General features: G+C 45.9%; 1 pseudogene; it reads right to left on the bottom strand.

Annotated features, from left to right (window-relative positions):
- Nucleotides 1-6,443: 6,443 nt before the first annotated feature.
- LOC119433542 (heat shock protein 68-like) lies at nt 6,444-8,853 on the bottom strand (annotated as a pseudogene).
- Nucleotides 8,854-22,980: the final 14,127 nt, after the last annotated feature.

Here is a 22,980-nt window from a genome sequence, read left to right as displayed (position 1 = left end):
ATATCAGTCACGAGCATGCATAAACTCCGTCTGAAAACAGCAAAGCGGAATTTAGAGCACATATCCAATATGGAAAATGTTTCCTTGCTGGCGCATAAGTTGCCGAGCATATTCGATCGCGTTCAAGCGTGATCGGGAACGAATTTCTCGAATGTGGTTGGCCGTCTTGCGCGAGCCTAATCGCGATCGATCCTGAGACATCCCTACTGCAATCGAAAGTTCCTGATGTGATGCCATGTTTCACGTAATTCTATGCAGCTGCTTTCCAAAGCTGGAATCCCGCGCCGATCGCGTCGCTATTGTGAATGATGGACACTCGAACGCTGGTCATCAATATTATTGTTTTAAGTAAATAAAATTACAAGAATACAGGCTCAGACTGGCAAAAAGGCATGTTCCTGACAGAAAAAAAAAGAATAACTATTATTGCGCAAAAAAGAACGAAAAGAAAAAACCATTCTAACGCAGCTTGATCCCCTTAAAACGCGCACTGGTAAAGGCAGCAGACACCTCCTTCCGGGACAAGCCGCCGGGCGTCTCCTAACTTCCGGTGACTTCACTTGCGCCCGCCGCGGTGAGCGGCGATGCGGCATCCAGCAAATTATAGTGGAGATCAGTGGTAGGTTCACTCGGACCTACTCTATCACACACAAATCCAGAGCACTGATATATATATATATATATATATATATATATATATATATATATATATATATATATATATCCAGTGCATACGCTGGAATCTGCGTGAGGAGAATTAAGCTTTAGTCAATTAAACGTTTCATTAAACGCTATTTACAACTTGAAGATTAATATGCAGAAGACAAACAAAATGTTCAATGGCCTGGCAAGGGAACAAGAACTCAGGATCGCCGGTCAGCCTCTAGAGTCTGTAAACGAGTACGCTTACCTAGGTCAATTACTCAAGGGGGACCCTGATCATGAGAAATAAATTTACAGAAGAATAAAATTGGGTTGGAGTGCATACGGCAGGCATTGCCAAATCCTGACTGGGAGCTTACCACTGTCGTTGAAAAGTGTACAATAATTGCATTCTACCGGTGCTAACATATGGGGCGGAAACTTGGAGATTAATAAAGAAGCTCGAGAACAAGTTAAGGACCGCACAGAGAGCGATGGAACGAAAAATGTTAGGCGTAACGTTAAGAGACAGGAAGAGAGCGGTGTGGATCAAAGAAGAAACGGGGATAGCCGATATTGTAGTTGACATTAAGCGGGGAAAATGGAGCTGGGCAGGCCATGTAATGCGTAGGATGGATAACCGGTGGACCATTAGGGTTACAGAATGGATACCAAGAGAAGGGAAGCGCAGTCGAGGTCGGCAGAAAACCAGATGAGATGATGAAGTTAGGAAATTTGCTGGCGCAAGTTGGAATCAGCTAGCGCAAGACAGGGGTAATTGGAGATCGCAGGGAGTGAGACCTGCGTCCTGAAGTGAACATAAATATAGGTTGATGATGATGATGACAACTAACCGTGATGCGTACAATTGTATTGCCTCCCATACAACTTGTAATCTTGCGCAACGTTTATGTTCATGCACTACACCGTTCACAAGCTACGCCGAAATGAAAACACTAAATCAGGCTGCTGAACAGTGTGAGCATGGCCTCTGAGATCGGGCGGCGCACGCCTCTTGATCTCGGAGGCCGTCGTGTGAAACCTCTACGCAACGATTTCAGGGAGACAAATACGACTTACGATGCTTCTCGAGGAAACAATATTAAGAGAATGTCGACGTGAAATATTGTGTCTTTTTGTTTTCTTTCTTGCCAGGAGGGTGAACCAGTCGAAGCCAAGAAACAAGATCACAAAGCGCTCCACTTTGAACTTCAACCTCTGAAGGACAATAGCGATGGCCTCTGTGCAGCGTCCGAGGCAACATGTGATGATGGACCAACGCTGCCGTTTTCGCCACGTCAAGTGTAGCCGCGACGCCTTAACATCGTAACATAATTTACGGTCGACGAACGCAAAGTGACAATTTTTAGCCGCGTGCGTCACATAAAAGCTGCTTCTCTCGAATGTATACACTCAGGCAGCACGAGACAGTTGCTTCCGGCATTTTTTTCTACAGCAAAGCTCTTAGCCTCTAGTTGGTTAGGATTTTTCGTCGGCTCGTGCTCACCCAAAAACAGTACCGCCACCTAACAGCCGCGGCCACTCAGACAGATCTACCTCAAAGGGCAGCTGGAAAACGGCTTTGTCTTTCGGTTCCCGCGTAACAGAATTACGTTTTCTCGTATATTCGAGTTGCACTCCGAAGCTATCATGTCTGCAGCTTGTGTGTAAGTCGTACTTTACGAATTGTCTGACGCAATTTACTTCGAAAAATTAAATTAGTTCGATGAGGCACTTGCGCTTGGCGGAGGTCCTATACAGGAATCAGGATGCACGCTGCACTACCGCACACGTGCGTGCCCGCGTGACGTACGTACGTGTGCACACAACGTATCTGTCCTTGACGCGAGGGCAGAGCTCTGCCTGTGGCATCTGTCGCGAAGCGTGTGCTGCGACCGTAATCATCATTATGGCAAACACGGTCCAAATAAATGTGTTCCATCGGGAGTTTGCGGCTGTCTAATGTCGTCTGTGTTGTTTTTTACCTGTCTAACGTCGTCTACCGTCAGTTGGGGTGGTGGCACTTGCCTAACGTCGGCAACAGCTTCGCTGTAGTACATCCACTTTCACAGGGTGGAATGAAGGCGTTTTTTTTTTTTAAGCATTCCTAGATATGTATTCATGTGTTTTATTTTACGGTTAAGAGGATGCTTCACCTAGAAGTTCCTATTCAAATACATGGGAACGGAGAAAAATCGATTTGTTCCGAATCCAAGCACTGCACTGATTTCAATGAGGTTTGTTGAACTTAAAGGGACCTTCAGTAGGCTCCACGGAAAATTTTGTTTGTACAATGGAGATTCTAAAATGACGTCTAGGGCGCGTTTTACCTGAAGAATTATTTTCAAGTTGGCTATTATTATAAGACGAGGTAAGGGGAATTGAAATGTCGTGTCGCCGTGCTGCCAGAAGGCTAGCCTCACCACTGGCTTCCACTAAACTCTAGTGGAGATCAGTGACCTTAACTGCCAACACAGACACAATCTCCGTTTTCCTCGGCTACCCTCAGCAAACGACATTCCTTCCCCGCCTTCGCCCATACCGGAGCCGAGGAAGTGCGTCACGTTGACGTCACAAACCCACTATACTACTTCTTTCCGTATGTTGCTGCGCGGCGCACTTTCAGTGGCGGTTTTGCGCGTTCCGCATTGGATGATTTACCGAAGTCACGTCCCATAACCGGTGACGTTGCGGCCAGTGCGTCTCCCATAGAAACAACGCCCGTGTCCCGTGCATTAGAGACAGGTTAATGTTAAGGATACCCTGGTTGTCAAAATTAAGCCAGATTACGGGGTGCCTCATAATCAAATCGTGGTTTTGGCCCGTAAAACGCCAGAATTCGATTCGATTCTGCGGCAGGAAGCGGGCGCTTCCTGCCGCGCTTCCTCGGGTCACGCGCCCCAGTGTCGGAAAATTACTTTTCAAACCAAATTGCAAGTGTCTACAAAAGAAACCTATACCACGGCCCCCGAGATCTGACAGCGCGGAGATCTCCAAGGCCATGCTTACACGAGTTTCCGAGAATTAGTTTTGCAGTTGAAGAAAAACTCGTCCCCGTCCGAAGGGATCGAACCCGAGACAGACGCTCTTCCCTGAACTAGGACGAATTTTATTGCGATAGCAATTATGCGGACGCTGGAGGCGCCATTCCATAGCGCCGACGTTGTCGTGCGTTCCCGTCTATTGTAAAACGAACACAACGCTTCTTTTTTTTATTATGCAGAACGGGAACAGTTATACGGAGAATGGCAATTGCACTCTCAATTTCAATTTTTGTTAGATATCTCCTGCGGTCCAACCTATAGTTTCGTTTTGACGCACACGCGGAAACGCTCTGGTATACGTCGGTGACACTGAAAGGTTTAAGAGGCGAGACATGAACTAAAGACACGAGGGCGAGCGCTAACTTGCAGCTACTGTGGTTTATTTCGACTAAAAATCTACATATGGGTGCAGAACTCCCAAAACCTGAAGGAGCACGCGAACATGTGGAAAAAAACAAGAGAAACGAGCACAAAAATAAAAGAAAATAAACAGTGTAACAGCCTAAACCCTTGCATTCAACAATTCTTTGTCCGCCTGTGCGATGGAGTGCCTGCTAACACAATCCTCTTCACGTGCAATCAGTCATTATTCAGTGTTTCAAGACGAACTAGTCCAATCAGTTACGCTAATAACGTTAGTGTCAAATGAAAATATCCTTGATTATCAACCTTCGCACTTGCTAAGCGTCACACTTGTACGTGCGAAAAACGTGTGAGTCTCTACAACTTCGAAAAAAAAAAAGTGCGAGTACTCCTTTATTGCCTGCGATAAAGCACCTGGTATGATATTCCTTTAAAAATACGGCGCAGACATATCGAGCAAATAATTGAGCGACCGCAACGTCGCAATTCCTATAGCCTCTTCGTCTATATTGTTCTAAAGCGGAACTCTGAAACATATTATTTTATTTACTAGTGTCATCTCCTCCACATATACCTCAGTGTTACTCTAACGCGCAACACTTGCAAGTACAATACAACGGAATCTCGTTGATACGATCTTCACGGGAACCGGAAAATAAAGCGTGTCATCCAAAAATCGTATTATCCAAAGTATTATCCAACCAAATCGTATTATCGGGAAAATAGAAGGAAACGTATTATCCCGGAAACCGTATTATGCAGAATCGTATCAACGACATTCCACTGTGCTTAAGAGCAAGCGTCAGCTCTGGGCCAACTCCCATTTGCCCGTTCAAATACACGTAAAACGCAGAAATACTTTCACGAGACGACCGCTGAACTCAAATTCCAGTGATTCTAGCAAGCAGAATGTAGATTTAGAGCCTGGTATTTTATGCTACGATTGCCGAAAATAGTTGTTTCAAAAAAAAAAAACAATAGAAGCCTGAAGTTCACCCAAATCCTGAACTCTGCACCAAAAGCAGATATCGTAATTCTGTAAGCTGCATCTGTTACGTCGTCTCAAGCGGACAAATGTGACATATAAATTTACAGCTTACATGAAATATTCACAATGTTACAGAACTTTCCTTAAGGAATCGACGGCCGAAATAAAGATTGTGCGTCCTACAGTCACTAGATTTAAACTGTTTATTTTGGGTGCAACAAACCTCATCAAGTTCGGTGCAGTAGATGCCAAGAAAAACGATTATACTTACCTTTGTTACCTGCAGCGCTCAGCGCCCTTATGTCGGTATGTGAAAACAATCTACAATGAGTACAGTTAATTTGAACCACAACGTCACTGCGCTGAACAGATTATGCGCCCACAGCGACTTACCTTTACCGCTCTGGCTAAGGAAGTTGAAGTGAGGTACCCTTCAACTGTGCACACTAGCTAATCCAGGCAGCGTGCTCGCAGGCAGTGATTAAGCGATAGACTGTTCGGCTATTCGGCTGCTGTTTATACACCGTGATCTTCCATCGCGCATGCGTAGTCCAATTTACCAAATAAGCCCACATCAATACTACTTACAGCTGTCGGAAAATTGTTTCCAGGTTCAATAAACCCGACCTCCGCAAGGGCGTAGTCGGCATTAATCGAGAGCTATATATTATACCTCTCGATAGCATTTCGCCTAAACCTACGCGTTTTCGTCGCTGTATACCACTTTGTTTTCTTTTTGCTGCATTATACTTTTTTTTTATTCCACTCCCTTCTGCAACGCCACCTGGTCCTTGAAGGTATTGTAATAAGTGCATAAATATATCTTCCCGTATAGCTTGCGGCTTCTGCTTTTACGTCGGTGTATTTCGCATAGCCATAATGTCTAAAACATAGTTAAGCCTCACTTCCCACAAAAGCCTATTTCATCCAACCGCACATTAATGCGAGAGACGCTTATCATTACCGCAGGCGTAGCGCGCAGAGATCAACACAACCGAATAGTTAAACAAGCTTGAAAATTATTTGAGTAAAGATTTCCAGCGACGACTAATACACATCATCGCCTTATTCACAAGGTTCACTCGCTGAAGTTATTTTAACTATAGCCTTCATCTTGAATGTAAACCAACTATCGCCATTTAAATGTAAGTAACTGTCCGTCCTTTTCACACATTTCTGTTTTCTTCCGCCCCCTCTCCCAGGGTCTTTCAATCCCTCATCCCTTTCCCTTACCCAGTAGGATATATCGGCGACTACATACGCTGGCAGAATTATCTGCGTTTCATTTAAGAGCTTTTCTCTCTCTTTGACGTAAACGCATTTGCGAAGTGCAATTGTGGCACGTACGATGAGCATTGGCCCAAGTGCCACATCAGAGATACGAAGTAAAGCCATACAACTCCTTTATAAAAAAAAAAAAAGAACACGTCCCTTTATTATGGTGTCTCAATAAACAGCCACATACATTTGATAACCTAGATGACTATGAAAAGTTGAGTTATATATACAATTATGAAGGATGAGTGACTAGGTAACAGGCAATCACTAATTTAGTCCACTTCTTCGATTGTGGGTCCGGATTGTTGCGACGTTGAGCTGTGCTTTGGTCCCTGTGCTTGATGGAGTTTGCTCATTATGGGCATGCAGGCTTGCTGCAGTTCCTTGAGCCGGTGTTCGTACTCGTCCTTTTCAGCGAGGCTGTTTGCATCGATCCAAGAGATGGTCCTCACGACACTTGGAAAGCACAGAGTCCTTGTCTGCAGCAGACAGCTTGTCTCCTGCTTCTTCAGCTGCCTGCTTGACTCCATAGGCATAAGACTCCAGAGAGTTCCTAGCAGCCACCCTCTCGCGCTGCGCATCGTCCTCCTGCTTGAACTTCTCGGCTTCGGCAAGCATGCGCTCAATGTCCTCCTTGGAGAGACGGCCCTTGTCGTTGGTAATCCGGATGCTCTCCTGCTTGCCCGTGCTCATGTCCTTAGCCGAGACCTGCAGGATTCCATTGGCGTCCATGTCAAAGGTCACCTCAATCTGGGGAACGCCGCGAGGTGCCGGCGGGATGCCGTTCAGGTTGAACGTTCCCAGCAGGTGGTTGTCCTTGGTGAGGGCACGCTCGCCTTCGAAGACCTGGATGGTGACTGCGGGCTGGTTGTCCGCGTAAGTGGTAAAGGTTTTGGACGTCTTGCAAGGGATCCGTGTGTTCCGTTCGACGATGCGCGTCATCACTCCGCCAGCCGTCTCGATTCCCAGGGACAGCGGAGCCACGTCGACCAGCAACACATCGCGGATGGCCTCGCTCGAGTCGCCGCTCAGGACGGCTGCCTGCACCGCTGCTCCGTATGCGACGGCCTCGTCCGGGTTGATGCCCATGGACAGTTCCTTGCCGTTGAAGAAGTCCCTAAGCAGCTTCTGCACCTTGGGGATCCGCGTAGAGCCGCCCACCAGCACGACGTCCTGGATCTGAGACTTGTCCATCTTGGCGTCGCTGAGTGCGCGCTCCACCGGTTCGAGCGTGCTTCGGAACAAGTCCATGCAGAGCTCTTCGAACCGGGCGCGGGTGATCTTGCTGTAGAAGTCGATGCCTTCGAAGAGCGCGTCGATCTCGATGCTCGCCTCGGCGGAGCTGGACAGGGTCCTCTTGGCACGCTCGCAGGCGGTGCGCAGTCTCCGCACCGCTCTCGGATTTTTTCGGAGGTCCTTGCGGTGTTTGCGCTGGAACTCTTGCACGAAGTGCTCGACCATCCGGTTGTCGAAGTCTTCGCCTCCCAGGTGCGTGTCTCCAGCCGTGGAGCGGACCTCGAACAAGGAGCCCTCGTCGATGGTCAGCACGGAGACGTCGAAGGTTCCGCCTCCCAGGTCGAAGATGAGGACGTTCTTCTCCCCGCGCAGGTTCTTGTCGAGTCCGTACGCGAGAGCGGCTGCGGTCGGTTCGTTGATGATGCGCAGCACGTTGAGCCCCGCTATGGCACCGGCGTCCTTGGTGGCTTGCCTTTGCGAGTCGTTGAAGTAAGCAGGCACCGTGATGACGGCGTCGCTCACTTGCTTCCCCAAGTATGCCTCTGCCGTCTCCTTCATCTTGGTCAGAACCATGGCGCTGATCTCCTCCGGGTTGAAGCGTTTGCGCTCGCCCTTGAACTCGACGCTGATCTTGGGCTTGCCACAGTCGTTCTCCACTTTGAAGGGCCAGTGGCGGATGTCTTCCTGGATCTTGGGGTCGTCGTAGCGGCGCCCGATGAGCCTCTTGGCGTCGAACACCGTGTTCTCCGGGTTCATGGCCGCCTGCGCCTTGGCAGCATCGCCGATCAGCCGTTCCGTATCCGTGAAGGCTACGTAGCTCGGAGTCGTGCGGTTGCCCTGGTCGTTGGCGATGATCTCGACGCGGCCGTGCTGGAAGACACCCACGCAGGAATACGTGGTGCCCAAGTCGATGCCGATGGCCGGCACGTCAGACTTTCTGCCGATAGGCATGATGATTGTGTTGCGGTAGTTGCGTTCCGTTCAGAACACTTGCTCACTCGTTGCAGTGAATGAGTAATCTGCTGTACCGCGGTCGCGACGCGCAATTTATACCCTTCGCGCGCTTTTCTAGAAACGCCCAGAAGCTTCGCGAGCCGCGGTAACCAATCAGGAAAAAGTGGGACAGTGACGTCAGTGCAGCCACTCCGCGATTGGTCTCCTGCGATGCGAAGCATCGAGAATGCTCTCGCGTCGTCTGCTCGCGAGCCCTAGAACGTTTGACAACACCGTGGATTCCTGTCTTACGCATGAACTTTCTATGTGTTGTAGTTAGGATAAATGCGTTTTCTTTCTCGATAATCACAACGTGAAACACCTTGTGAGGGTTTAGTAATTTATAAAACGTTTATGTTTTGTTTTTATCTCGCGAACGCGTGAGCAGCACAAGCGGTTGGTTCGTCTCTATAACGATTCTTAATAGTGATATTGATCGCCAACATACTTCAACTAAAAGCATTTCTACGCACTCCATGTTTCATCAAACCATGTTGTTTAATGTTTCCGACACATCATCTGCAATGTGATGTTTCTCATGAACAGTCCGAGAAGTTCCGAGCTCGTTCGTGGTAAACAGACCTCGCCCGAAAGGTTCGCGAGCCGTTTCGCATACACAGGGTCGTCTGCTATCGCGAGCATACATATCGAAAGTTGACGCATCGATCTCGTGCAACTTGCAAAACATGGTTCGCGTGGCTTTCTATACGCTGTCACCTTTTAGGGCAGCCGTACGGTGCGTTGACACGGCAAGCCTACGATGAAGCCCATCGGAATGTCAAGTCAGCTCCCCCCCACTGCCCCCACTCGCACAACGCTGGCCAGTTCTAGGAATCGCCTGCTGAACTACAGTGGCCACTGTAGCTGAACTAAGCTAGTTACGAAGTCGAAGAGCGTGACCACGGCCGGAGCCCGGTAGAAATTCCCTTTTTTGTTGTGACTTGCAACGTCCGAGCTTATAAGCCGGGAATGCTCACTGTGAAGTCGATCGACGACTTCGTGGAAGTCAGCGGTTAACACGAAGTAGAGACCATAATCTGTTCCCTGTCGTCTTCCGGCATGCTTGCCATACAAGCGCTCAAGCCAGAGCCTCCCAGCAGAAAAACGTGAAGACGACCCCAATTTCTACCGTGAAGGCTCCTATATATTGTTACGAGACAGTGCCAGATCGAGGGAAGCCGGACCTAAAAATGCATCCGTTGCAGCAACACCTGCATCTTAGGATGTGATTGGGCTAGCTATATGTCATATCTTTAGGATCATGTCTTCCCATTCATAAGCTGTTCATCTCGCACCATCACCGAGGAAACAAAGTTATATTTGTTATTCGAAATAGAGTGTGCCCAGGTGAAAATTCCCTGTTGGTTTCTGCTGGGAGCTGCTGGTTTGTGCTGGTTTCTGATGGAACCAGCGAGTAACCTGCTGGTTTTAAGTTGGCTTGAACTGGTTCAAACAATGCTCGCAGTAGTTTTGTTAGAACTCGAACTAACTACTCCAAGCATTCACTCTTGGAGTTAGGATCTGCTGTTTCTAGCTAAGAACTTACTGGTTTTCAACTCGGTGCACTGATCCATTTAGGGAAGGACGTGGCATAGTCAAATACAACCCAAGAATGCTGTTCGAATGTACATATTATGCCTTATGCTGTACATCAGTGCACTCTTTTTCCTTCATTACGCAAAAATTTTACCTCCAGAGGCCCAGCTGAAGCAATCAAGATTTCATATTTCTCAACCCTAAATTTTTTGAAAAGTGTACGAAACATGCATTTAAGTTCATGCGGCATCAGCTTGTTGCTTGGAAATGTTCTCCACATCGGTGAGTAACAAGTCGGCCTACTGCCTGCAACCCTGCGCTGGAACCAGCAGCTACCGGTTTCAGCTACTGGTTCCATCACCTGCTGGTTATTCCATCACCTACTGGTCTCAGTAGCTGCTGGTTCCAGTAGCTGCTGGGAATGTGCTAATAAACCAGCACTACTGGGACCAGTAAAAAAAAAAAAACAGGAAACCAGAAAGAAATTTTCACCTGGGTGGTGCTTGCTTTTGTCACTTTCTGTCACCGCATTTTTTTAAGGCTGAGTAATTCATTATTCATAATTAACTGTATGTTGTATGATGTGTACTGCCAAGTCCGAGATAAGAACTGTCACAATGTCAGGCCAATAAAACCTGTCAATCTTGATAAGCTATCTGACTTCCAGGGAAACTATTTCTGTTTAGTGTGAAAATATGGTGCACTGCTCAGCGATTCAAACGTGACACTAGGAGCAAGCACATGGCTGCTGGTGCTTTTTTTGCCACCGATGTCCTCTAGGGACATTGATGTAATGCATTGAGGTATACAATCAAAGCAATAGCCTTTGTCATGCATTGCGGCTGCATTTGGTCCCCGAATGCATGATCACCGAGCACTCTCTGGTGGTGCAAAAAGCACCGGCAACCTTGCAATCTGAGTATCGCGTTTCAATCACTGAGAACAGTACATATGAAACACTGCAATATTGTATAACAGTATTGTAATAGCAATATTGTAATAGCAATAGCATTCAATTACTGCTTAGCACTACTATATGATATATGCAGCATAGCCCCCCCCCCCCCCAGTCAACAGAACTTGCGACTCTAGTCCCACAGGGTGGCAGTCGCACTGTCAACAAGTCGGCAGGAAAAAAACTGTAATCATGAGCACAACAGCAGCCAGCTCAAAAAGGTAAATTTTTCCACCTATTTAAATTGCTTGAAGAGATATGGCACGTAAGGTGAACCAATTAAATGTTTCCAACCATTTCTATGCACCCTGCTGCAGGATATAATGATTTACATCAATTTTAAATATTAGCCACATTGTACCGACCAAGTAAGATGAATTCCGCTTTTAGGCATCGAATACACGCAATCCGCACAGATATGTGGCCATGTGGTATCTGCAATTTGTGAACCGCATCATCAGAATTAAAGGATAAAACTTAAATAGTAGGAAGCACCCAGAACAAACCCTATCTGCCTATCTGTAATATGTGCCTTGGTGCACAAGCCCATTCATAGCTTAGGTGAACGTGCTTCAGAATTCGTCACGTTAAGGCTCCACTAAGCTTGGTTCATACTCCAGGGAGGTGAATGTACTCTGTTACAGCCCCATTGGAACATGTCAGCACCATGCTGCTGCAGTAAGCTTCTATGGTCTCACATAATGCTGGCATCTACTCTGCTAGAGAATCCCTTTCTTAGAAAGTAACAGCCTTTTTAATGACAGCAAACAGCACTTACACAAAGCTCCTCAGATGTGGAACGTGCTGGCCTCGTATGGGGATCAAACCCAGGAGAAGGAGCGTGGCGCAAGCTAGAGTCGGTGAAAAGCAAAATAATGTGTTTGAAGCAGCGCAGAGCCATTTTATGTTCTCCTAGCACTCACTCATATGAACAGTGACATTAATTAATTATAGTCATGTGATTCCCTGTACGCACCCAGTCAGAACAGCTAGCTGTGTGGGCCCAGAAAAAAACATGATGCGATTTCTTCGGCCCAACACTGATGCGATTGAATCCGTACATGTGGCACTGTTTCTGCACACAGCAGTGAGGTTGCACCACTTTCAATAAATAAGACTAGCTGCCTTCCAGTGTTATACAATGTTTGCCCATGGTGCACTGTTTAAGTTATTTTCATCCAAAACTGTGATCACGTTCAGAACGCAAGCTGCTACTGCAAACCCGGCACTGCTTCCAGACGCCTACTCGCTTCTACTGCACCCTTAAAAAAGTTTGCACTCTTTGCGGCTTATCTTGACCCATAACAATAATCATTATCTACCTTGCTAGCGTTTCCTTTCTTGAAAATTCTGCGCTCGCTACTTTCCTGTCAAGAATGCACTGTTACGTTGATAATGCGCATGCCATTCGTGACGTGAAAGTACTGACCGCGCAGCACTAAAGAAAAGGCGCGCCAGATAGATGACGATTAGTGTTGTGCAACAAGATAATTAAGCCCCAAAGGGTGCAAGCTTTTCTCGGAGTGTGGAATGACTTGTAAGAAGAGAACTGCCCTAGCAAGCTCCACGAGCATACGTAAACATCAGATCATAGCTTTCTCGGCCATATAGTGAACTATTTACCAAATGCTGTGATGCACTGTACCTACCTTTTGCAACAGTGCTTGGGCAAAAGTTGATGCCGCTCGTAACCTGTATTGGAAAGAATACCCTTGATTATACACAGGGTAGTCTATAAAAGGGCATAATAGGTACATCTAAACAGATGATGCACAACTGCCAAGGCTAAACTGAATCAAGTGCTTTTGCAAGACAACCACATGCATACAAAACAAACACATGCATACACAATGCTAGCCACCAGAGGAAAACTAATTTAATGGAAGCACAGACTCTCCACAGTGACTTAACCAGCTCACTTTTGCTCCATAGGAAATATATAGACGCAATGTAAACAAACCTGTCAAACAGATCTGCTCACTAGTACACTTGATTTGAATTACCATTAGTATGTAGCACTTATGGAAAGCGAACTGGCTGCTTCGCAACATTATCTATTTGGAACAGTGTCCCTCTATACGTCAAGTTGTCTCCATCATTAGGCCTCTCCAGCCAATCATTATTTACCTTTTACTAGATAACTAGTTTTCACCATATACCAACCCGCTTCATTATTAGATATTCACATTTTGTTCTTTTTTTTCTTCTCCTCTTTTCTATTTTGTTGTGTTCTCATCTTGCGAATTCTCAATTTGACCTCTTTTCAGTTTATGGATATTTTTGTATGATTCATTGTTTACGATTTCACTGTTGTTTCTGTTGCACTATATATATACTTTGTATTATTACCCGTAAAGAATGTAACCACACTGCTGTTTCTGTCTTGCGCCATATTTTTTGTACAATGTACAATTTCCTGACAGGAGGTCCCCTTTCATATATGTGCTCTGTGACATCCTTCCGTATATTCATGTATGCATGATATGTTTTTTTATAAAACAAGTAAACTGAACAAGTAAACTGACCTGAGCTCAAGAAATTGGTGCTTTCGTGCTCAATACATGTTCACTTTAAATTCATCACCGTGTCTTGTACTGTTGAAGCACGTTGCGTTCTGCAATAACCTACGCGTTCTACGAGCAATGCCATGAAGCAGATTACCACCTTCCAGCTTGAGTGCTAGCCTACAAACTTAAGCAGACAAGTAAGGCATGCAAAGGGAGGAGTGCCTTTTCAGATAGTTTATCATGCTGGAAGAAAATGCAGTAAATAACGTCACAGATATACATTCCTACTTTTGTCTTACCTCATATGTGCCGTAAGTACAGGAAGAGCAATGACACTGGTTGGGATGGCATACATATAGTGAACCGGGACACTGTCACCTGTTCCTCTCCAATCAGTTGAAAACCCTACAGGCAGTATACTTTAATTTGCAAACAAAAAAGCAGCGAGGATATTCAGCAATGGCATGTGCGAAAGATTACAGCTTTGGTCATTACACAGGTGAGTGGTCATTAGGAAAGGAAGCAAGTTACACACTGGGCATGGACTGATGACACACACTCGTGGCACAATGAGGGAGTGTCATGAATCAGCCACGTGCAATAACTGCTTTTCTGCATTCATGACAGGGCGTTACTCGTAAAAAATTGGGAATGTTTTATCTCTTTCATAGCCTCTGATATTTATAGTGATAAGGATGCAAGACGTTTTAAGCAAAATGTTTTGACATTAAAAATTACTATCACTTCGTGCATCCTTTTAAAAGCTTCAATTATCTCGTGAAACCTTCTGAGAACACAAGAAGATACTACAGTCACTGCCCCACTAAGTCACACAGGTGTACATCAGCCAACACTGTCCAAGAACATGTGCTTAATTACTGTCTTACACAATGCAGCAATGATTGCTATGATACATTATAAGAACATTCATCAAAGCAATTATTAATTCAAAGTGATATGATCCCCAAAAGTATTTTATTTGCTGGCTGTGTGGGGCCAACATGTTGAAAAGTGTGACACCATCTAAACTGGCCTATTACCACTAAACACTTAGCAAAAGGTTGCACTATAATTTGTAGGCCTTCCCAATGTTTGACAGCGATAGTTGTTATGGGCTCGCTCCCCTAGTTATTTTTATGTCCACCACTGGCACAACTGTTCATGACAGGGATCCCTAGTTGCGAGTTTATAAGTAAATGCGAAAAAGATGTGGTGCAAAGCCTCCCAAGCAGATTCTAACCCCTTTCCCACAAGGTAGCAGTCAATCAGCCAAAATTTTTTTTTTATTGCCTTTATTCAATTCATACAGAGATACAGTATACAGACATACCAGTCCAGCATGGAAGGACAAGAGAAGCAATCAAAACTCTGGCATGTACACTGTTGTCCTTTATGAAAGGGAACACGTGACCGCATGGCCTGCGCACTGCGGCGGCTGCCTACCGCGCCATCAACCGACCGCTAAAGAAAGCACGTCCACTTTTGGCGTCATCTGTTCGCAAACCAAATAACGAGTCATGGCCGGTGGACAAGCGCAGCTACATTACACTCCCTCTCCGCTCGCGCACATATATTTCTTTTGTGTCATTAAACGTATTGATATCTGCTTTTGAATTTTGTGTTCGCGTCTTTTACATTATAGATACAATGTTGATTAAAATTTTTACAAACATTTGGAACATTTTTTTGCTTCAAGTTTCTTACGTAGCAACATCTCCTTAGCTGTCATGATGGCCAGGGTGCTTTGATTGTGCATGGCGTTGTAGCATCTAGCACGGATATACTAAACGACAGAGCACTTTCTCTGCCAACACACCAGTAATTTATGGGTAAGTAGGATTCTGCTTTGAAGGAAAATTTCAGCGGTGATCAGTGATACACCTTTGAAAAGGCAAACCACAACCAAACCTTCACCTGAGTGCATCACTCTCACCCAAATAGCTCTAGTTTAGGCGAAGCACAACTCGCGTAAGCGGAGAGCGCTTTTACGTTTCGACCGTGCTCGGGCACCACGCTCGATTTGTTGGCAGCAGATGATACGCTGCAGGGATTGGCCGTTGCGCGAGCGGAGAGGGAGCGTAATCTAGCAGCGCTTGTCCACCGGCCATGACTCGTTATTTTGTTTGCCAATAGAAGACGCCAAAAGCGGACCTGCTTTCCATAGCCGTCGGTTGATGACGTGGTAGGCACCCGCCGCAGTGTGCTGGCCACGTACTCGCGTGTTCCCTTTCATAAAGGACGACAGTGTACATCAGCTCTTCTAACCTAGGAACCTAGTTCAGTTCACGGTTCTCGAAGTTTATACATTGAACCATTATGATGGTACAGAAGCGAAAAAATACTGCACCTGGAGAGTGCAGTTACGCTGCTAGCTGCTAAGATTGGCTGACACTGCTGTCTGCAGCTTGACTACAAACCAACACCGAGGTGAAAAAACTTGAATGAAGCCAGCGGTAAAATGCAAAAAGCAGGATAGAAAAGAGGACAAAGACATAGTTTCAGTCTGTATTCTTCACCACCAAGAACCACTACCTCCAAAATGAATGACATTTTCTTCTTCTCATTCTCAACAGAAGACTGCTCTGTGTGTGCCTGCAAATGTTTACTTCAACCAACGCCGCACGAAACTGTCCAGGGCTTGCTGCACATAATATACAGTGTTTCTGCCGATGGTACAGCAGAAAAGAATAATGGACCTGGACAGCAATGATTGGCTGGCAATGCGTGAGTTGAAAGAAATTGAACGAGGGCAGGATAGAAAAAAAGTAAGCAGCAGAAGACAGGATACAACAAAAGGCAGAAGAGGCCGTTTCTGTCAACTTGTTTATTACCGGGAAGTGTCACTCTTCACAAAGGAAGATGATGCAACCTAGAGTCGACCTTGAAAGTTTTCTTCTTGAAAGCAGGTTACTCGCACGTGTATCTGAAGTGGTTACTTGAAATGATACCAGATGAAACATTGCAATATTTATTATGTATCATACTGCACAAGCTATCATGCCACTCTATACTGCCATCATACTGCCAAGCTATCAGCAAAACTGCAATTTTGATCAGTCAGGGTGCTGGATACTGAAACATGACCTCTAACGAGGCTTTAATATGCGATATTATTAAACATCTGTAATGGCAACTGTGCCACTGCTGGTACAAAATGCAGCTCCAAGGGTGCAACCTGCTCATTACACGCACTGGGTATATGCGCATAGTAAGTAGTAAGCTGGGCAAAATGCTCACATGCCAAAGTGTCAAATGACAGCACTTACTGATTTCCAAAGCTGAAGCAAAAGAAGAAGAGAGAGGGTTCTTGTTTTTAATAAAAGCAGGACATAGACGCCTGCCTGGCTGATCGCTTGACATGCTACTTCAGATGTTGGGCGAAATGACATGACATACACGTGATCAGACAAACACATACGGCACATATGTACGGTGCTCAGCAATTCAAATGCAATACACAGAGCAATTAGAAGAGGGGTGCAAATTAGCACATACAGAGATGGTATGATAGCTATGCATCAGCGAACTAGCCCAATAAGAAGTACTAATACTCGGAGTGCATGGCTGCTGGTGCTTGTTCTATCACTGGTGGGCGCTGAAGAAACCAAGCTGATGGTTGTGGTATACGATGAAGCCGAGGGTGTTTCTGACACACAATAACTTCATTTAAACCTCCTTCCTTCCTCTTCCTCTGGAAGGACATCCTGCCAAAATAGTGTATGTGCTAAGTACATAATGAGGATAATCGGTATGCTCCTTGCAATGAGTAAAGGAAGTTCCTAGGACAAACTTTGTATTGCCATGGCACATTTACTCGTGGCTTCATTTAACTAAGCATATGCACTGACAGCCAGCAGCTAGTCATGAATAATCGTACACTCTGTGGTGAAAAGTGTCACACAAGAATTGCCACTTCTACAATGCTCCAAAGTAGGAGAGAAGTTCACAGGAAGATGGAAGCTAGAAGTGGTGAGCAGTGGTCTAAAAGATAGGCTGCTGAAGCCAACGTTTGTTTCGACACGGGGACTGGTCTTCATCGAGGGCAGCAACTGCTTTCCTTAGCAGCGTCTTTAAGTATCCACAGCTCTATCTGCTTTGCCGGTGACCCCCTGAATTGTGGCACAAAAGTTGCAGCACATCATGGTCTCTGGCACCTAGGATGACAGACGCGTCATGGCAAGGGATGGTTCACAACTTACCCCAATCGCCACATGCAGAAAGGATGACTAACAAGCAAGCTGGCACGGCCTAGCCCTTCAACCATCACGGCCCATGCCAGACGATCCCACCCAGCCTTCTCGAACCATGCCTGACTGACCGGCACTTCTTCGTTACAAATGCTCTTTTTTTCTTAATGTTTCTAAGTCTTAAGGCAGCCCTCTGCTACAAAACAGTAATGAACACTGGCCACTTGGGCAAGAGCTCTTTTGGTGTGCTGCCGGAATTTTAAGAAAGACCACGGCTACTTTCAGAGGAGTGCACCACAGAAACTTGTTATGATCCATTATTTGCAGCTGTTGAATACAGCTGCAGCACTAACACCACTAACAGATAAGTAAAACAAAAAAAATTGTTACAATGCTACTACAGCACTGTTTGCAGTAAGTGTCTTGCAGTGCATATGGGAGGGCGTTATGAGCTGCCTTGCATGGCAGTACCAGCCATAACCTGCCGGCACATCACATATGTGACACTTAATTGTACTTTGAGGCCATGTAAATACTGCACATTTAGGAAATACTAAGTAGGCACAGAGCTCTGAAGAAGCACTATTGCAGCATTCAATACAGCCACAAGTCGCAAATGCATTTGCCGAGCTCACTCGTGAAGATGAAAAATCCACTGTCCCACTACTAATCAAACGATTAACTAGCTAGCACACTGAGCAAATCTATAAATCCGCATATCGGAACACAGAGAGAAACATACTTCAATGTGAAACAAGCACCTTGATCAGCAACTGCACCCGTGGGATGGGTACAAAGATCAGTTCTTGCCATTTGAGACCTCATCTGCAAAACCTTTAATGAGTCCACCAAAATTTATATAGTGAAAGAGAAAAGAAACGAGGACGAGCCAATCTTCATAACAAAGCCCCTGCATGTATCTTTGTTATCCGCAAAAAAGAACGAAAATCTTATGCGATTTAAAACATGCTATTTTGTGGGAACAACTCCACAAAGCATGTGGGTATTAGTGTTGAGGCACCGGTTCAGCATTGGCAGCGGTTTCTCCGCCTCCCATATGGTCAGCTTCCGTGCCTGTTTCTCCGAGTATCAGCGGGAGATTACTACAGAGGCATTTCAGCCTGCTTCTACGACTAGAGCACTAAACTAAGAGAGGGCATAGCCACACAAGTGACCTTTCTTTCTCCACTAGACTTTCCGTATTTATTTCCCCTCTTACCCTTCCTCCAATGCAGGGTAGTGCTGAGCTTCTCTTTGGGTTAACCTATCCACCTTTCCCATCGAATTTCTCTCTCTCTTAATATGTCAGCATCCACACACTCCTGTAGGTCAAAGCAGTGGCGTAGCCAGAAATTGATTTCAAGGGGGGGGGGGGGGGGAGTTCTCCGCCGACAACTACCACTCCTCCCCCTCCTTCACTTCACCTCTCTCTCTCTCTCTATATGTGTATATATATATATATATATATATATATAGAGAGAGAGAGAGAGAGAGAGATAGAGAGAGAGAGAGAGGAGAGACAGAAAGACAGAGACGAAGACGCACGTCTTTGCCTTGCCGAAACAACACTTTGCTTACCTTCTGACAAAAGTTTTGCACTGCTAAGGCGTGCAGCCACTTCACATCAAATTATGCTATCGTCCTTATGCTATTTTTAAAAATGCTGATATTAAACATAACTAAAATTTCGTTTATAAATTGATGCATTTAATAATGTATGTCGATGACCTAGCTGGTACATGACTTGGACAAACGAACAGCGCTAAAAATGGGGCCAAACAAAAAGAAGATAGCGCACTATCATGTGTCTTCTTGTTTGCAGGCCAGACTTGTTGCAGCCCAGGTAACAGTCAAGATAACCGTTGTTTTCAAGCCAGATCTTCTAGTGAGTCGTACAGCCACGGCTACGTACGGAAGAGGGCGGGCAGTATTTTGGAAGTCACCTATCACTCAATCGCGCTTTCGGCCATTACGGGCCATTACTCAAGATATAAAAATACAGGATCGAAGCTTTGCCCTAGAACAAGTTTCCTTCACTTTCAATGACCTGCTGTCCAACTTGTTTCAATAGATGTTTGGAAGTAACTTGTGGGCATGGTATTGTAGGTCTCAAGTGATGCATATTGTTATTTGATAACACTCGGGAATTATTGAAGCATACAGTGTGAAGCAGGGCTGCCTCCTGCTTAGAAGCCTTTGTGAAAATTACGTAATCCGTAGTTCGCAGTGAAATAAGGGCCAACAGCTCCAAGAGATTTGAAATTGTCGTGTCTCCTGACACCCATCTATTCTGAAAATTGCCCAGACGTTTGGGCGGGCCCTCCGCAGCAAGCAGCACGTTACGACAGCCCAAGTGAGCCTCAGCTAGGCGACTGGCCACTGGCCGACTAGTGTTGACCGATAGGGCAGTCACGAGACGCTCTCCCTATGTGCATAATTATCTGCCAAATTCGGTTTTCATGTCTTTTGTGTGCCCCCCCCCCCCTCCTCGTATCCATCTCCCCACTCCCTTTCTTAAAATTATTTTCCATTAGTCACTGTCACACTCTTCAAGATTCACAGAGTTGTTGAACGGCGCGGCGCCCCCTAACATTCCTATATTTGTTTCTGCATGGATTTCGAGGCCATCCACCTACCTGCCCTCTGACCTGTTTGTTGTGGAGGTTCCTTAGCTTCCCTGGCCCAGCACCCCTGTCCTTGATATATTTTGCCGTGCACAAATCAGCATTCTGTAGGGCTTTCTTTCTTGTCCTGTTTTCATACTTAACCGCACTTTAGCAGGGAAGAAGTTTGGGCGTGTTGGTAGGTCATTGTAATTTCAACTGGGATTCATAGCGCTAAAACAACACAAGGACGAGGAAGAACACGGGACGACCGCTAACTTTCAACGATTGCTTTATTGCAGCTGGTAAGCATATATATACTCACTGGGAAAGGCACTGCAAAATATGCTCTGAAGGAAAGAAGAAAAGGAAAAACAGTCATGTGGCTACTATGCCAAAAAGTTCAAGCTCTTTCTATAGAAGAATAGACAGCGTGCTAACACATCGTCACCTGCTCTAGCTATCTCTGCTGCTTCGACAATTTCCCTCGTTATCTTATTCCTGTGGCGATACACAACAACAGTTTGTTTTAAGAGAGGGTAGCATGGTTCCTTCGCGTCACATTTTCTACAGTGGGCAGCCAGGTGCCCGTCTATTGCGGTACTCTCTACTTTGTTATTATGCTCCACCAGACGCACGTTTAAGCATCTGCCCGAATTGTCGAAGCAGCAGAGATAGCTAGAGGAGGTGATGATTGTGTTAGCACGCCGTCTATTTTTTATCGAAGACAGAGCTTGAACTTTTTGGCATAGTAGCCACATGACTGTTTTTCCTTTTCTTCTTTCCTTCAGAGTGTATTTTGCAGTGTCTTTCCCAGTGAGCTTATATATGCTTACCAGCTGCAATAAAGCAATTGTTGAAAGTTAGCGCTCGTCCCGTGTTCTTCCTCGTCCTTGTGTTGTTTTAGCGCTATAATGAATCCCAGTTGAAATTCATACTTAACAGTGTGTACAAACTAGCCTAGCAGCATGCTCTTCTCAAATTTGTTAACATAATGAAAGTCAGGGACAAGAGAAAGAAACTAAGAAAAAGTGCTTGCTTGCTTGCTTCCTTGCTTGCTTGCTTGCTTGCTTGCTTGCTTGCTTGCTTGCTTGCTTGCTTGCTCGCATGCGTGCGTGTGTGTGTGTGGGCGCGCGCTTATTCTGGCGTTTCCTAGACAAGCAAGTCACAATATTTTCAGAGTGCTTTTCTTCTGCGCAGCGTGGTCGCGACAATTCAGTTAGAAGCTCTTCGACGACATGAAGGCCTGGTGGGGAGCAACAGTGCCCCCAATTTTTGGAACGCGCTCGTCCCATTGCCATCTGTATGTGGAATTTTTAGCGCTGATCCGAAAACGGTCCGCAATGAGATATAGAGGGGCACCATATGAGTGGGGTCGTAATGTTTTGTGCATGGGTGAGGGGGTCGCCCCCATGACAACCCCCCCCCCCCCCCCCGCCCCTTTGGACCAGCACTAGCCCTCGCTTTGCTTTCACATTCAAGCTTAACTTAATTTTTACCAATGTCGCAGTGTAGGAGCCCGCCTCCTGAAACTTTCTGTTCCGTGGGAAAGCAGAAAGGGGGGGGGGGGGGGGGGGAGTTTCGGCGCCCCCAAACCCCCCTCTGGCCACGCCAATGGGTCAAAGCATAGAAATAAATCAATTGTATTGTGCTAGTTGGGAGGCATTCATTTCCTTAACCAGCGTGAACTAAACGATCAAAATATGAGGCACACGAAAAACGACACGCGTGCAGACATATTCAAGCACGTGCAAATTAATTAATGGAACATATATACCAACTCTGGCGGATTGGCCAGGAATCAGGTAGCCTAAAAAATAACAAATGAGGTTATCTAAAGTGTAAAATGCAAGTTAGCCACTTGTATGGACTAGCTAGCTTTAAAAAGTAAAAACAAAAACATCAACTTGAAAATGAACGAATAAATAACATAATTAAATTAGCATAAGATAGCAATACAGAATCAAACTGACCTTGGCATAATAAATCTTGCGTTTTTCGTGTCTTCTAGCTCGTTCTCGTTTATCCGCGCGTCACATATGTCAATCAAACCACCACGCTAGCTTTCCCGTTCAACGCACGGGCGTACGCTACGCCGACTGATAATAAAATTTAAAAAAGAATTGCGGGGATTACTTTCAGGTGAACCATGAATGCATTTCCCCGTCGACCCTGAAGTTTGGCCGGCCGACTCCGCGCTGGCCTGGCGACAACAGCAGTTGCATTCACGACTTCCGATCGACTTATTTTCACCACCGTTGGCATCGAACATTTGCTCGCGGGCTTACTCATTCTTCATAAGTGGGGTACAAAATCAACCGCTCAGTAATGCCTGCCTTGTCGATCGCGAAAGGTAACGAAAGAAAAGCAGGCTCAGGGTGAGCTTCAAGGTACGACACTCGTCTGCATCAGTTCTCTAAAGTGCCAACCACCTGAATATGTTGCTCTCTCGTTTTCCTCGATCACCGAGCACGAATAGAACATAAAAAAGACAAAAATCAGTTTCGTTATATGTGCGCGGAAACCCGTTAACCCTTCACTGCGAGCAGACGACGCGAGAGCATTCTCGATGCTTCGCATCGCAACGGGCCAATCGCGGAGCGGCTCCCCTGACGTCACTGTCCCACTTTGCGTTCATTGGTTACCGC

This window comes from Dermacentor silvarum, chromosome 11 (assembly GCF_013339745.2).
Source record: "Dermacentor silvarum isolate Dsil-2018 chromosome 11, BIME_Dsil_1.4, whole genome shotgun sequence".
In the NCBI taxonomy this organism is placed as follows: domain Eukaryota; kingdom Metazoa; phylum Arthropoda; class Arachnida; order Ixodida; family Ixodidae; genus Dermacentor; species Dermacentor silvarum.
The sequence above is the reverse complement of the archived record's forward strand: the minus strand, read 5'-3'. Positions and strand labels throughout refer to the sequence as shown.